Source organism: Pinus tabuliformis, chromosome 6 (assembly GCF_031772625.1).
Source record: "Pinus tabuliformis cultivar Carrire ecotype Pingquan chromosome 6, CPIR1, whole genome shotgun sequence".
NCBI classification, from domain to species: domain Eukaryota; kingdom Viridiplantae; phylum Streptophyta; class Pinopsida; order Pinales; family Pinaceae; genus Pinus; species Pinus tabuliformis.
The window spans coordinates 1,637,215,928-1,637,227,416 of record NC_142292.1 but is presented as its reverse complement, the minus strand read 5'-3'; positions in this window follow the sequence as shown (position 1 = coordinate 1,637,227,416).

Genomic DNA, 11,489 nt, shown 5'->3' with positions numbered 1-11,489 from the left:
ATAACACAAAATCTTGAAGCTTTCATTTTTAAAAATCTGCTTTTGGTTCTGGACAATCCTGGGGGAGCACACAGGTTTTGTAATACATAACAGATATCAGCATACCAGGGGGATTGTTCAAAGGCTATATTGATCTGTGGAGTCGCCAGCTCCGGTTCATTGTCCAGTTGATTAATGTCCAAGGCTTGAAAGTTTGCTTCAGACATAAGTTTAGCTAAACCTTGTCCCTTTATCAGTTTTGTAGGTCTTATTTCGATGTCATATTCCAAGATACTAGCAATCCATTTTCCTCTTTTGCCCTCTAATCCTTCTTGAGTCAATATGTCTTTCACAATGGCATTTGGCACATAAGCAATAACATGAGAATATAGGATATAAATCCTAAAATCTTTGATGGCCTTCACCAGGGCATAAGCCTGCTTTTCCATAATTTGATACTTCAAGGGTGCATCTCTAAGGGCTCTGCTAAAGAAAGAAATAGGTTTCTCGTTTCCTTGGTCATCCTTCTGTAGTAAAATTGCAGCAATAGTATGTTGGGAGGCAAAAGAGAAGATAATGAAATCTTTATCAAATTGAGGACTTGTAAGAACGGGTGTTTGAGTCAAAGAAGTCTTGATGCCCTCAAAGGCCTGTTTAGCTTCTAGTGTCCATTTTACCTTGGAATCTTTTTTCAACATGTGGTTTAATAGCCTTATCAATTCTGCTAGATTTGGGATAAATCTTCTTAGAAAGTTGATTTTTCCCAAAAAGGCTTGTAATTCCTTAATGTTTCTTGGTTGTGGGACTTCTAGAATAGCCCTTCTAATTCCCTCTTTAGAAATGATATGACCTAGCAACTTACCCTCTTCCAGGCCAAAGAGAGACTTCTTGGGATTTAAAGAAATACCATATTTCCTACATGTCAGAAACATTTGCCTCAGGTGTCTAAGGTGCTCTTGGTCAGATTTAGAAAAAGGAGTGAGGTCATCAAGATAAACAACTAAGAAGTCATGAATCTCCTTGGCAAAGGCAATATCCATTGCTCTTTGAAAAGTAGCTCCTGCATTTTCAGTCCAAAAGGCATTTTGACATATTTAAACGTTCCCCATGGGGTTGTGAATGCTGTTTTTTCCTGATCATCAGGATGGACCAACATTTGGTTAAAACCTGAAAATCCATCAAGTAATGAGATTCTAGAAGCCCCCACCACTCTTTGAAGAATGTGATCCATTTTGGGTAAGGGATAATTGTCCTTGAGGGAAACTTGATTCAAGTTTCTAAGGTCAACACAAAGCCTTATCTCACCAGTTTTCTTCCTTGTAGGAACAAGATTGGATATCCATTCTGAAAATCTGATGGGTGCTATGATACCTGCTTCAAACATTTTTTGCACCTCTTTCTCAATTGAAGGGAGAAGTACAGGATTAATTCTCCTTAATTTTTGTTTGAAAGGCTTTTGATTTGGTTTGAGAGGAATAGTGTGTTGAATGACTGAAGTATCATAGGATTTTAAATCCTCATAACTCCATGCAAATACATCTTGGAACTCTTTAAAGAGGTCAACATACTTGGGCTTCTGATCAGGGGGCAAAGACTTTGATAATTTTATTATCTTGGGATTTACAATTGTTCCAATGTTACACTCTTCAATGACAGCATTTAGGGGCTGCATCTTTGGTTTCCTAGGAATATCATTTGAATCAAAAATGTCTTCCAAAGGGGTCAGGCCTGTGGGTAAAAAATTGTCCTTTAGTTGTATGACCTCAGCCTCTGCTCCAGTTATTTCATCAAGATTAATTTGTTTAAGCTCTTGTACATTCTTATTATCAAAGGTTGTTGGGTGAAGTATTTGATTAGCTGTTTTGACTGATATAGTTCTCTGAGCTTGGTTGCTTCGTGGTTGGGATTGTTCTACAACATCAGTATCAACATTTAGGCCCGAAAACTCTTGTTGCAGAGTTAAAAAGTTATTTATCTGTGTATCATTTTCAAATACTTGCCAGTCTTTGACATTGTTTGGGATGGAAGGTCTGTGTTTTATCTCAGCTGTAAAACAATGGTTGGGTTCAAAGGGTAATTTACAAGTACTAGCAAAAGTAGCTAGACTGTGTGCATGAAGGTTGTGGCTTCTAGATATTTTGGTCAGTTGAAATTCAGTAAATACATTAAGTATTTCAATAGCAACAGTTCTGTAAGACCTTAGCCTTTTGTCATTGGTGACGAAATTGCCTTTCATTTGTTGGATAATGAGGTTTGAATCTCCCAAGATTGACACTTTGGTTGCCTGTAAGGATTTGATCAGTTTGAGGCCTAGTAAGAGAGCTTCATATTCTGCCATATTATTAGTACATCTGAAATTTAATCTATAAGCTTGACCCTCTGCATGATTGTTTTGTTTATTGTGGATCCACACTCCTGCTCCTACCCCTAACTTGTTAACTGATCCATCGAACTCAAGAAACCAAAGGATTTCTTGATTTAGAGCACAATTAGGAGAGTCATTAGGACTTGGAATCGGGAGTTGGAGGTCTTGTTTTTCATCTAATTTATTTTCTAGGACATTTTGATCAATTGATTGCCTAATTTCAAGACCTTGGGTAACTGATTGTTCATTGGTATGCGTGTTTTGTTCCAGAGCGAAAGGTTTGCTATCAGTTGTAGGACATGTGTTATCATTGAACATAATGAAGGAATCCATATCAGAATGGACTGCATAGATGGGAAAATTTTGAGGTTTTTCTTCACTGCTCACCATATATTTCATGAGTGTCTCTCTATATAGCCTCTTTGGTTGCCCAAAGACAGAAATAGTTGCAAAAGACATGTCTAATTGTAGGGAGCCTTGGAGCTTGGCTCCCCATGATCTTGATAACAACATTCCATATTTAGGTGGGATATCAGCTACCACCACATCCATCATAATAGTTTTATTTGGATACTGGACAAGGGAAACACACAAATCTTTGATCAGGCCCAGGCATTTGACTTGGCTGGAATCAAATGAGAATAGGTCCTTATACGGCCTTGTGATGTCCAAGTTTAGTCTCTCCATTACAGATTTAGGCATAAGATTATGTGAGGCGCCTGAGTCAAACATTGCATTGTGTAGTATCTTGTCATGAATGTGCAAGCTAACATAAAAGGGTAAAACTCCTGTGCCTATTGTTTTCCCATCAACCTCTAGGCCAAAAAGTACCTCTGGTGTATCATCGAGCACATTGACATCATCTTTATTCTGAGTTAATTGGAGGGATTTTTTTATTTGCTGCTTGTAAATGTCATGCTTAGCCAGCTCTGAAAGAGGGATGGCTATCTTCAACTTACCAATTTCAGCTTCTAGGTCAAAAGGTTTGTCAGATTGGGTCTTAGCATTGTGGTTAGCAGTTGTTTCTTTCTCAACTGATTTTCCAGAGGCACCCTCTTGAGTTTGAGTTTTATCTTGGGGTTTATCTTTTTTACTAACCTTTTGAGGGCTATTACTTTGATTGTGCTGTGAAGGAGATGTTACCAGTTGCTCTAGACTTGGGGGGTGTACTTCAGTTACATCCTCCACTGTTACTTCATTTGTAATAGAGCTGGTTTTGTCAATTGGTTCTGTAACAGTGACCTTCTCCTTTGACATCTTGGGCTGTTGGTTATCTTTTGTTTTTACAGGCTGTGGCACATTTATGGTCCTGCTTCTCAGCTTGTATTATTTATGGACTTCAAAAACAGCAGTGTCATAGCCCTGCTTGAAGTCAAATGACTCACCAGATTTGGTTTGGAACTGATCACCATCATCATCTTCCTGATCCTCTTGACTTAGGAAAACCTGCTATTCATTATTTAGACCCATCAGATTAATGTGAGTATCATCTATCTGTTCACTAGAGGTGGATGCTTCAGCATAGTTTTCTTGGAAAGGAGGTCTTATGTCTTGTTCTGGGCTAGCCCTTCCAGCATTTGGGTTTTGGTTTCTTCTAAAGCCAGGATTTCTGACAACATTATTTTGTGGTCCCTCCCATGATGACTTTCTCTCAACTGATTCTACTCTATCTCCAAGCCTATGCATACCGGTGATTATTGCGTCTAGTTTCTGATCCCAGCCTAAAGGCTCTTCTTTGAAGGTAGTTTTTCTCTCAGCCCTTGCCCTATTTCTCTTGGCTATCAGGTTGGCTTCCACACTGACTACTATATCTTGCATCTCAGCTAAAGTTTGGGGGGCTCTTTCTCTCAATTGGTATGCCATGTCTGAATCAAAGCCATCAGTAAAGGTGTATAATGCCAGGTCAAGTGAAGGCCTCAGATTCTGGGGGATGGCATTGTATACATTATTAAATCTAGCACAATAGTCCAGGACAGTTTCTTGAGGACCTCTTTTAATAGAATTATACTCAGACAATATGTGAAGGGGGTCTTTCTTCTTTTCCCATCTGTTTAGGAAAGTTTGGTAGAGAGCTTCTGGATTAGCAATAGAATTTACTGGGAGAGATCTGAACCAGGACCTTACATCTCCTGTCAAACTTTGAACAAAAATCTTCATTCTAACCCCATCATCATCTATCTCATAATTTTCAAAGTAGTCCTGCATCTTTTTGGTATGTTGCAGGGCTGGATAGGAACTAGCACCATCAAAATATAAGATCTTGGTTTGGTAATCCTGAAGCATAGCCCCTAGATTTGCTGGTAACTGTAAAGGGGCATACCTGTTAGCCATGTTTGCTTAGATAACTTGAACAATAGGAACAAACGGAACAAGTGGAGGGAAATGGATGAGAGGGGTGTGTGTAGTTGATGGGGGAGTTGAACAAGCGCTAGGTGAAATAGATGTAGAAGTGGGAGACTGTGAAGTTGTGATATGAGGATGAAAGGGGACTTTAGCAGGTGTAGGAATGTTACTCTGAAATCCTGCTTCAGGGATTAAATCTGGACTAGTTTCTTCCTTTTCTTGTTTCCTAAGAGTCCTCGAAATCAGGTTTGGATTTTCAAATACAGGTGATGGATTTGGATCTGGATTAGATCTGGTATAGTGTGTCTTCTTCTTGGGAGCCAGCTTCTAAGTTTCCTGACCTCTTTGAAATTTTGTAGGAAGTAATGAGAATCCGGCAGTGGTTAGGAAATTGGTTAGGAAATTAGTTCAGGATCCCCAGCGGAGTCGCCAATTATGTTAGCACTCAGGTTGTTCCCTTTGACTCCCAAGGGAATACGGCCGAGGTAACCACAAACCAACTTTGGATTACAGGTCCTAGCCTACCTGCAATCAGAGAGGGCTCTGTCTTTTGATTTAGCTTTGTTTTTAGGATTTTAGGCTAGTTATGAAGTATGAGGTTTTGTTTGAATTTTGGTTGTCATCTGTTTGTCTGAAGAAGGGCTTGCAATGATCAAAGAGGGTGTATTCCATTGGGCAAATGGAGTCCATGACTGATTATTACTTAGTGTCTGTGATAAAAGAGTGTTACTGCAGAGCCAGATAGGTATCCATGATACAAACCTTTGATTTGAGAAGAAATAGTATAGAATCACACCATGAAAGGTAACAAAGATTTCTTTCTTGGTGATACAGAACATAAAAGGCTGAAACTTATTCAAGAGCAAAAGAGAATTCTCAAATAGAATCTACCATAAAATTAGAGTAAACAGGAGCATCTAAGAATTCCATATTTACAGCTAATCTTGAAGAAAACATAGTTAGCAGGAATGATTGAGTTTAGGGTGTCTTACTGGACAAATCCTGAACTATTCATTTTCCTTCCTACTAAGAAAACATATATCATAGATGACTTATATATCATAGATGAGTTATGTAAACATATGAAACATAGAGACAGTTAGGAAAACACTTATTGTATCATGAGAAAACACGAGAGTTCTGCAACAGCCAACAATCCCATCACAACACGTCCAAGCATAGCCAAGTTGAGAAAACCAGCAGCTTCTTGTATTATACTTCTTAGAATATACAGCCAAGTTCTTCAGAACAAATAAACAACAACCCCCAAATAAGCTAAGCGGGGCGTATATATACAAAATTGTCTTTACAAAATATCTGAAAATGAGTCATCGACTCATAACTTTCTCTACCAACTCTCAAAAATAGTGGATACAATAGTTATTGCTATTAAAGCAGATTGATTACAGCTAGTCATTCCTGTCAGAGATCTTTTGACTTTTGGAGCGTCCTGGGACGGCTGAGCACCTTTGCATTGATTTTGAGAATTCCTGCGTTTATGCTGCCCTGTCATGGTGTTGCTGCGTTGGACACATCAATTGCCTTATCCAGCTGTACCCAGACACTGTGCTTTTCATCTAGCTGTCTTCCACTGTTGCTTTAAGTAGATTTGATACATGAGTCATTTTGAAAATGCTGACTTTAGGCCAAAATTAATTTATCAAAGTATAGTTTCTATCATACTCCTCCACCATTCTTCAGTGGGCAATTGGTGCCTCTGCATTTTGATTAGAATTTCATCAGCTTCAGTATATTTGTAATAATTGGGAGTAACTGCAAAAAGGTGCCTGATCTCATGCTCAATAAAAAATAGATTTTCCAGCTTATCGTAAAGATCCTGCCCAGATAGGGGCCCTGCTTCCTCTGGAGCACTTGCAGATGCTGTTATTTGATTTGTTGCAAAGTTGTTGACCCTTTTGGCATAATGTTCATGTGATAGCAATCTTCCTGCACTGGTCACCAAACTGGGGAGGCCCCTGTTATGTAGAACTGTGATTTTTGCAATGAATTCATTCACTTCTGCTTGTATTTCCTGACACTTTCTCTCCAATGACTGGACATAACTTCTCAGGGTAAGCACCCTTTTAATCAGCAGAATAGTATCAGTCCTGTCTCTAATGCCCATTCCTGCTAGCTGAAGGCTAGTCCGATTGTTAAGGACATTTATCATTATGTTGGCTATTTTAGGCATACTCCCTAAAGATGCCTTAGCCCTTTGATTTTCAGCTTGAGCTCTGCCCAGAAGATTCATTTGTTCATGAACTGTTTCAATGGACTGCCATTGGTCAGTAATAGATTGGCCAATTTTAGCCCATAGAATTTTCTTTACATCAGCTATAGTTTTGTTCATGGTTAATTCATTTTCCAACTCCTTTATCTTCTTTTCCAGGGTTCTTATCTCCCTTGTCCTCTCAGCCACATTCTGCTTTGATTTATCATATTTCTCTTCTAGCGTAGCCAATTTTTCTTTTGCTACCTTTAGTTCTGCCATCTGTGCCTCTAGAGCCTCCAGTTCCTTCCTCATATTTTGTGTGTCAAGGTTGGGTGCCTTCTCTGGTGCTGGTGCTGAAGGGCCTGCTTCTGATGTCCTTTCTGGGGGAGGAATTATTACTTGAGGAGTATCCTCAAGATTTATAACTTGCTGAGGTGGCTGAGACACCTGTTCTCCTTCCTTTTGCTTCAGGGCCACCTCCAAGGCACCCTCTGTTTCCACTAGCCTTTTGTGAAAAGCCACCAGCATAGCCGTCACATCTTGATCTCTTCTTTGTTGGGCAACATCTTCAGTCTGAGGGTGAAGGGTTGCTGGTAGCTTAACCAGCTTCTTCAAAGCTGCTATGTCCTCATCTTTCTTCTTCATTAATGCTTGCACTCCCTTAGGGTCATTTGGATCATGGCCCAGTTCTATGATGATCTCTTCCAAGGACTTGATTCTGTTATCCTTGGCCTGAGAGGAAGCTTTCTCTAGCTCCAATTGAGCAGTAGTGTTATTTAGGGAGTTTTGCAACCTATGGGCCAATAGGGTCTTATCAGCCAATGTGGCATAAACCATCTCCCCTGTTTGTTTGTGCATCCATAGGATGGATGTCCTTGGCAAAGACCTCTAGGTTGGTCCTAATATAGTTGGCAGCTGACTGGGGCTGCAGCATGGTGGGCCTAAAATGACTAAGAGTCATTTTTCCCTCTTGAATATCATAGGCCGACATAAGCCTTTCTTGATTGGTTGGCGCCATCTTGAGCAGCTGGTTATAGAGTTGGATTCTGATTGGCTCATTTCTTTCTTTTATCTCTATAAATTGCTGCTTGATGCTAGGATTGGACCTTGTCTGCTGCCCTGATGAACTAACTTCTCCTCCATGTTGTATTTCTTGTTCCTGCTGAAAGGAACTGGCTGATGTTTCAATGTTGGGAGGGAGCATGGTACCAATGGGTCTTTCAGGCAGTTTCCTCCTACCTATCTCTCTTTCTTGTTCTTTCCTCATTAGCTGGAGTTTGCAGCACCGAGGTTTCCACTGTGACCTCCTGCCTAGGAGGGACTTTTTCCTGAGTTTGTTGCTCTGTATTTGAAGGTGCCTCAGCCATCTCTTCTTGCCGTTCTGCTTGCTGCTCTATGTTAGAGAGTGGCTCCTCTTGTTGCATCTCTTTTCCTTTAGCTGTAGTTGCTACTTGTGTAGAGGCTTGGGCAGATTGCTAGGGAGTAGTAGAAGAGGAAGCAGCTACTCCAAGATGCTTGAGTACTGGGGAGTAAACCTGTCCAAAAAATTCTAAGTCAACTGATTTTTCTAACTGCTTCATTTCTTTTTGTGCCATTTCTTCCCTAGAACATGCTTCCACTAGGGTGCCCTCCTTCCCTTCTAACTGATTTGCATATTTTTCAATGTGTGGGATTCTGACATGGTCATAGCTGGCAAGTCTGTATCTGACTCTTCTAAGACTTATAAAATGATTGGGGTCATAGGGTGACCAAAGGAAGCTTGTCTGCAGCTGGAAGCTCTTTAGAATTTTATCTGCTTCTTGCCATGCTTCTTCTCTTTTGTTGAAAATGAATGGGCCCAGTTGATGCTTAATTTTGAGCTGTGCTTTCTTATTTCTGCTATAATAATGAATCATGTGTGCATTTCCAAATTGCCGGAAATACTCTAATGCAAAAAGTCTCATGGGGACATACTTTGGCAGTCTGTAAGGGGCTAGCTCACAGCCATATATTCTAATTACTGTGTGGTCTTGGTAGAAGTACCAATCTCCAATGCTATAATTCTTTGAAAGATGGAGAATCTTTTGCATATCATCGGTGAGTCTAGGAGGAGGAGAACTCTGTAGCAGAGACTATTGTGGGGAAAAATACCTATGCAGGACGATCCTATCCACCTAAGGTGTGACAGCGCCTTAGCAACAAACGAATACAGCTATCATGATTTCTTCCTTTATGAAATGTGAAAGAGGGGAGATCGGTAGACTTACCGTTGTCTTCCGGTTGTCCCTCGAACTAGATCCTCTTCTCTTTGTGTGTCCACAGCTACTTACCTCCTCGCTTGATCAAGAGAACAGCTACTTGAATCCCACGAGATCACAAGAGAACAGCTACATGTGACAAGAGAACAGCTACTTGCGACAAGAGAAGAACACAATACAAAGGCAAATATACATATTCATAAATGATTCAGGATTAGAGATAAATCAAATATACTAATGCAATCATACAAAATACACCAGCATATAGGAAAGAATCAAGATAGCTTTATTGAAAGTAACAGGGTTCAGGAAGAGATACAACCCATGGGGCTCCAATCCAGCATCTCCTTCCTAGCAGAATGGAATTCCTTCTTCAGCTCCCTTCAAAGCATTACACACCCAATGTTCCAGCCACAAACCAATAGCAATTCTTTGCAAATACCAAATTCCAGCCTCCCTGATCTCATAGAGGAGAGATCTATATATAGGGATATTGGAGAGAGGATGAGTCAGCTTGAGAAGTGACTAGTGTCCTCTCCCTCTCTCAGTTCTTGAGTCCACTTGGAGGTTCTTGCTTCCACTTGGAGATTTGGAACCTCTTACTCATCACCAGTCGAATTCCTTGATGCAAGTGTCACTTTGGAAGCTTCCTGGGCATTGACACATTGAGAAATGAGCCTGCCACTTGTCCAGTTACGCTCAGCGCAGGTAGCCTTTGTTGCAGTTGACATTCAACGCAGGTAGACAGTGGAGCAGTTGACATTCAGCGCAGATGCTCAGTGGAGCAGTTGACATGATCCAGAATTGGCTTGTTTTTGAGTGTTTTCAGGTGGAGAACTTCAGTGAATTGTTGTGGTTAGTTGGCCTTGTTCCTCTAGGGGTAGGAACAACATGTTTAGGGACTTTGGATCCCTTGATTATGGACATTTCATGCTCAATGCTGTAAGGCACAAAAATGTCTATAACAGAGACAAGGCCATATAGATGAACAGATCGATGAACTCACAATAGTTGTATGGGGAGCAAGAGATATGGTGACAAACTAATGACCAAAACACCACTGACCTCCTGTTTCCTTTTGCATCCAGCTTTCTCAAGGAGACAGGGAAACTATCAGGCTCAAAGTATAACATCAAGTGATAGATATAGGAGGTGTACTTGAATACCCTTTCCCTCTCCAAATTCATGAATTTCTCATGAATCTTGTCAGCAATGAATGTGGCATAATCATACTGGGGAGCAGGAGGCTGCCCTGGAGTGAACATGGATAACATCACCAAGGTTGTATCATCCACAAACTCACTGGTATGGAATCCCAGAATGCAGGATATCATGTCCACTAGCAGTCTCCCTGTGTCATTGAACCAGATATGTAGATAAGGAGAAGGTTGCCGAGGCTGATATTCTGGTTTCATGAACAGCTGACCAATATTTGTGACCTCTGAGCTGGGCAACTTGGCAGCTTCTTGGAGCAGGAAATTCATAGAAAGGGGGGCCAGAGGTTTGGTTGGTTTAAAGTTCAGCATCTTATTTATGGATTGTGGAGTGAAGTGGAATAAAACATTCCCAGATGAACTCAAAACTGCTCTCTGTGAGGGGTCATAGTGTTCACAACACTGATGGATGAGGTCTAGGAACACATTGACTTGAGGTAGGTAATAAATGGGCAAATTAGACTCCCAGATACCTATGTCATCAGCACCACTCATGTATTTATCCCTCAGCTCACAAACAGTGTGTACGTGATATTTGGTAGTTATCTCAACTGTCTCTTTAATTTGATGATCCCTGTCAGCAAGGGCCAGCCAGTCTAGGTTCCTCTGTGGGGCACTCAGGGGAGTAATGTTCAAGGCTACAGGGGTCTCCATGCTTCACTTATCCTCTGAACTAGATTTATACTTGAATTGTGGATGAATGTGGTGAATTTTGACAGAGAAAAAGATTTTCAGGGAGAAACAGGGCAGCTTTGGCAAAATTGAGGTGAAATGTTGTCAAAAGGGGGTGAAGCAGGGTGAATTGTCTTACTGTGGCACGCCCTGCGACACGAAAAATTTGTGAATGGTGTGGGTTAAGCACAATGCAGTGAATGAGGGGACTTTGAAAAATTTGGGACCTCCAAGGGATATTAGTTCAGTGTTTGAAGGTATACGAGTTCGGCAAGCCGGATGGTGGTTATTTTGTGTTTTTAGCTTGTGAAGACTAAAAAACCAGTTGGTGGGAGAAACAGGTAAATACCTGGTTGTGGCGCAACGGGGGGAAGATGACTGTGCGGAATTCCAGGCGGCAGCAGCTCGAGGACGAATTTCTGGAGGTTGGCGGAAGAACGACGTAAATGCATGCAAGTTACACAGTG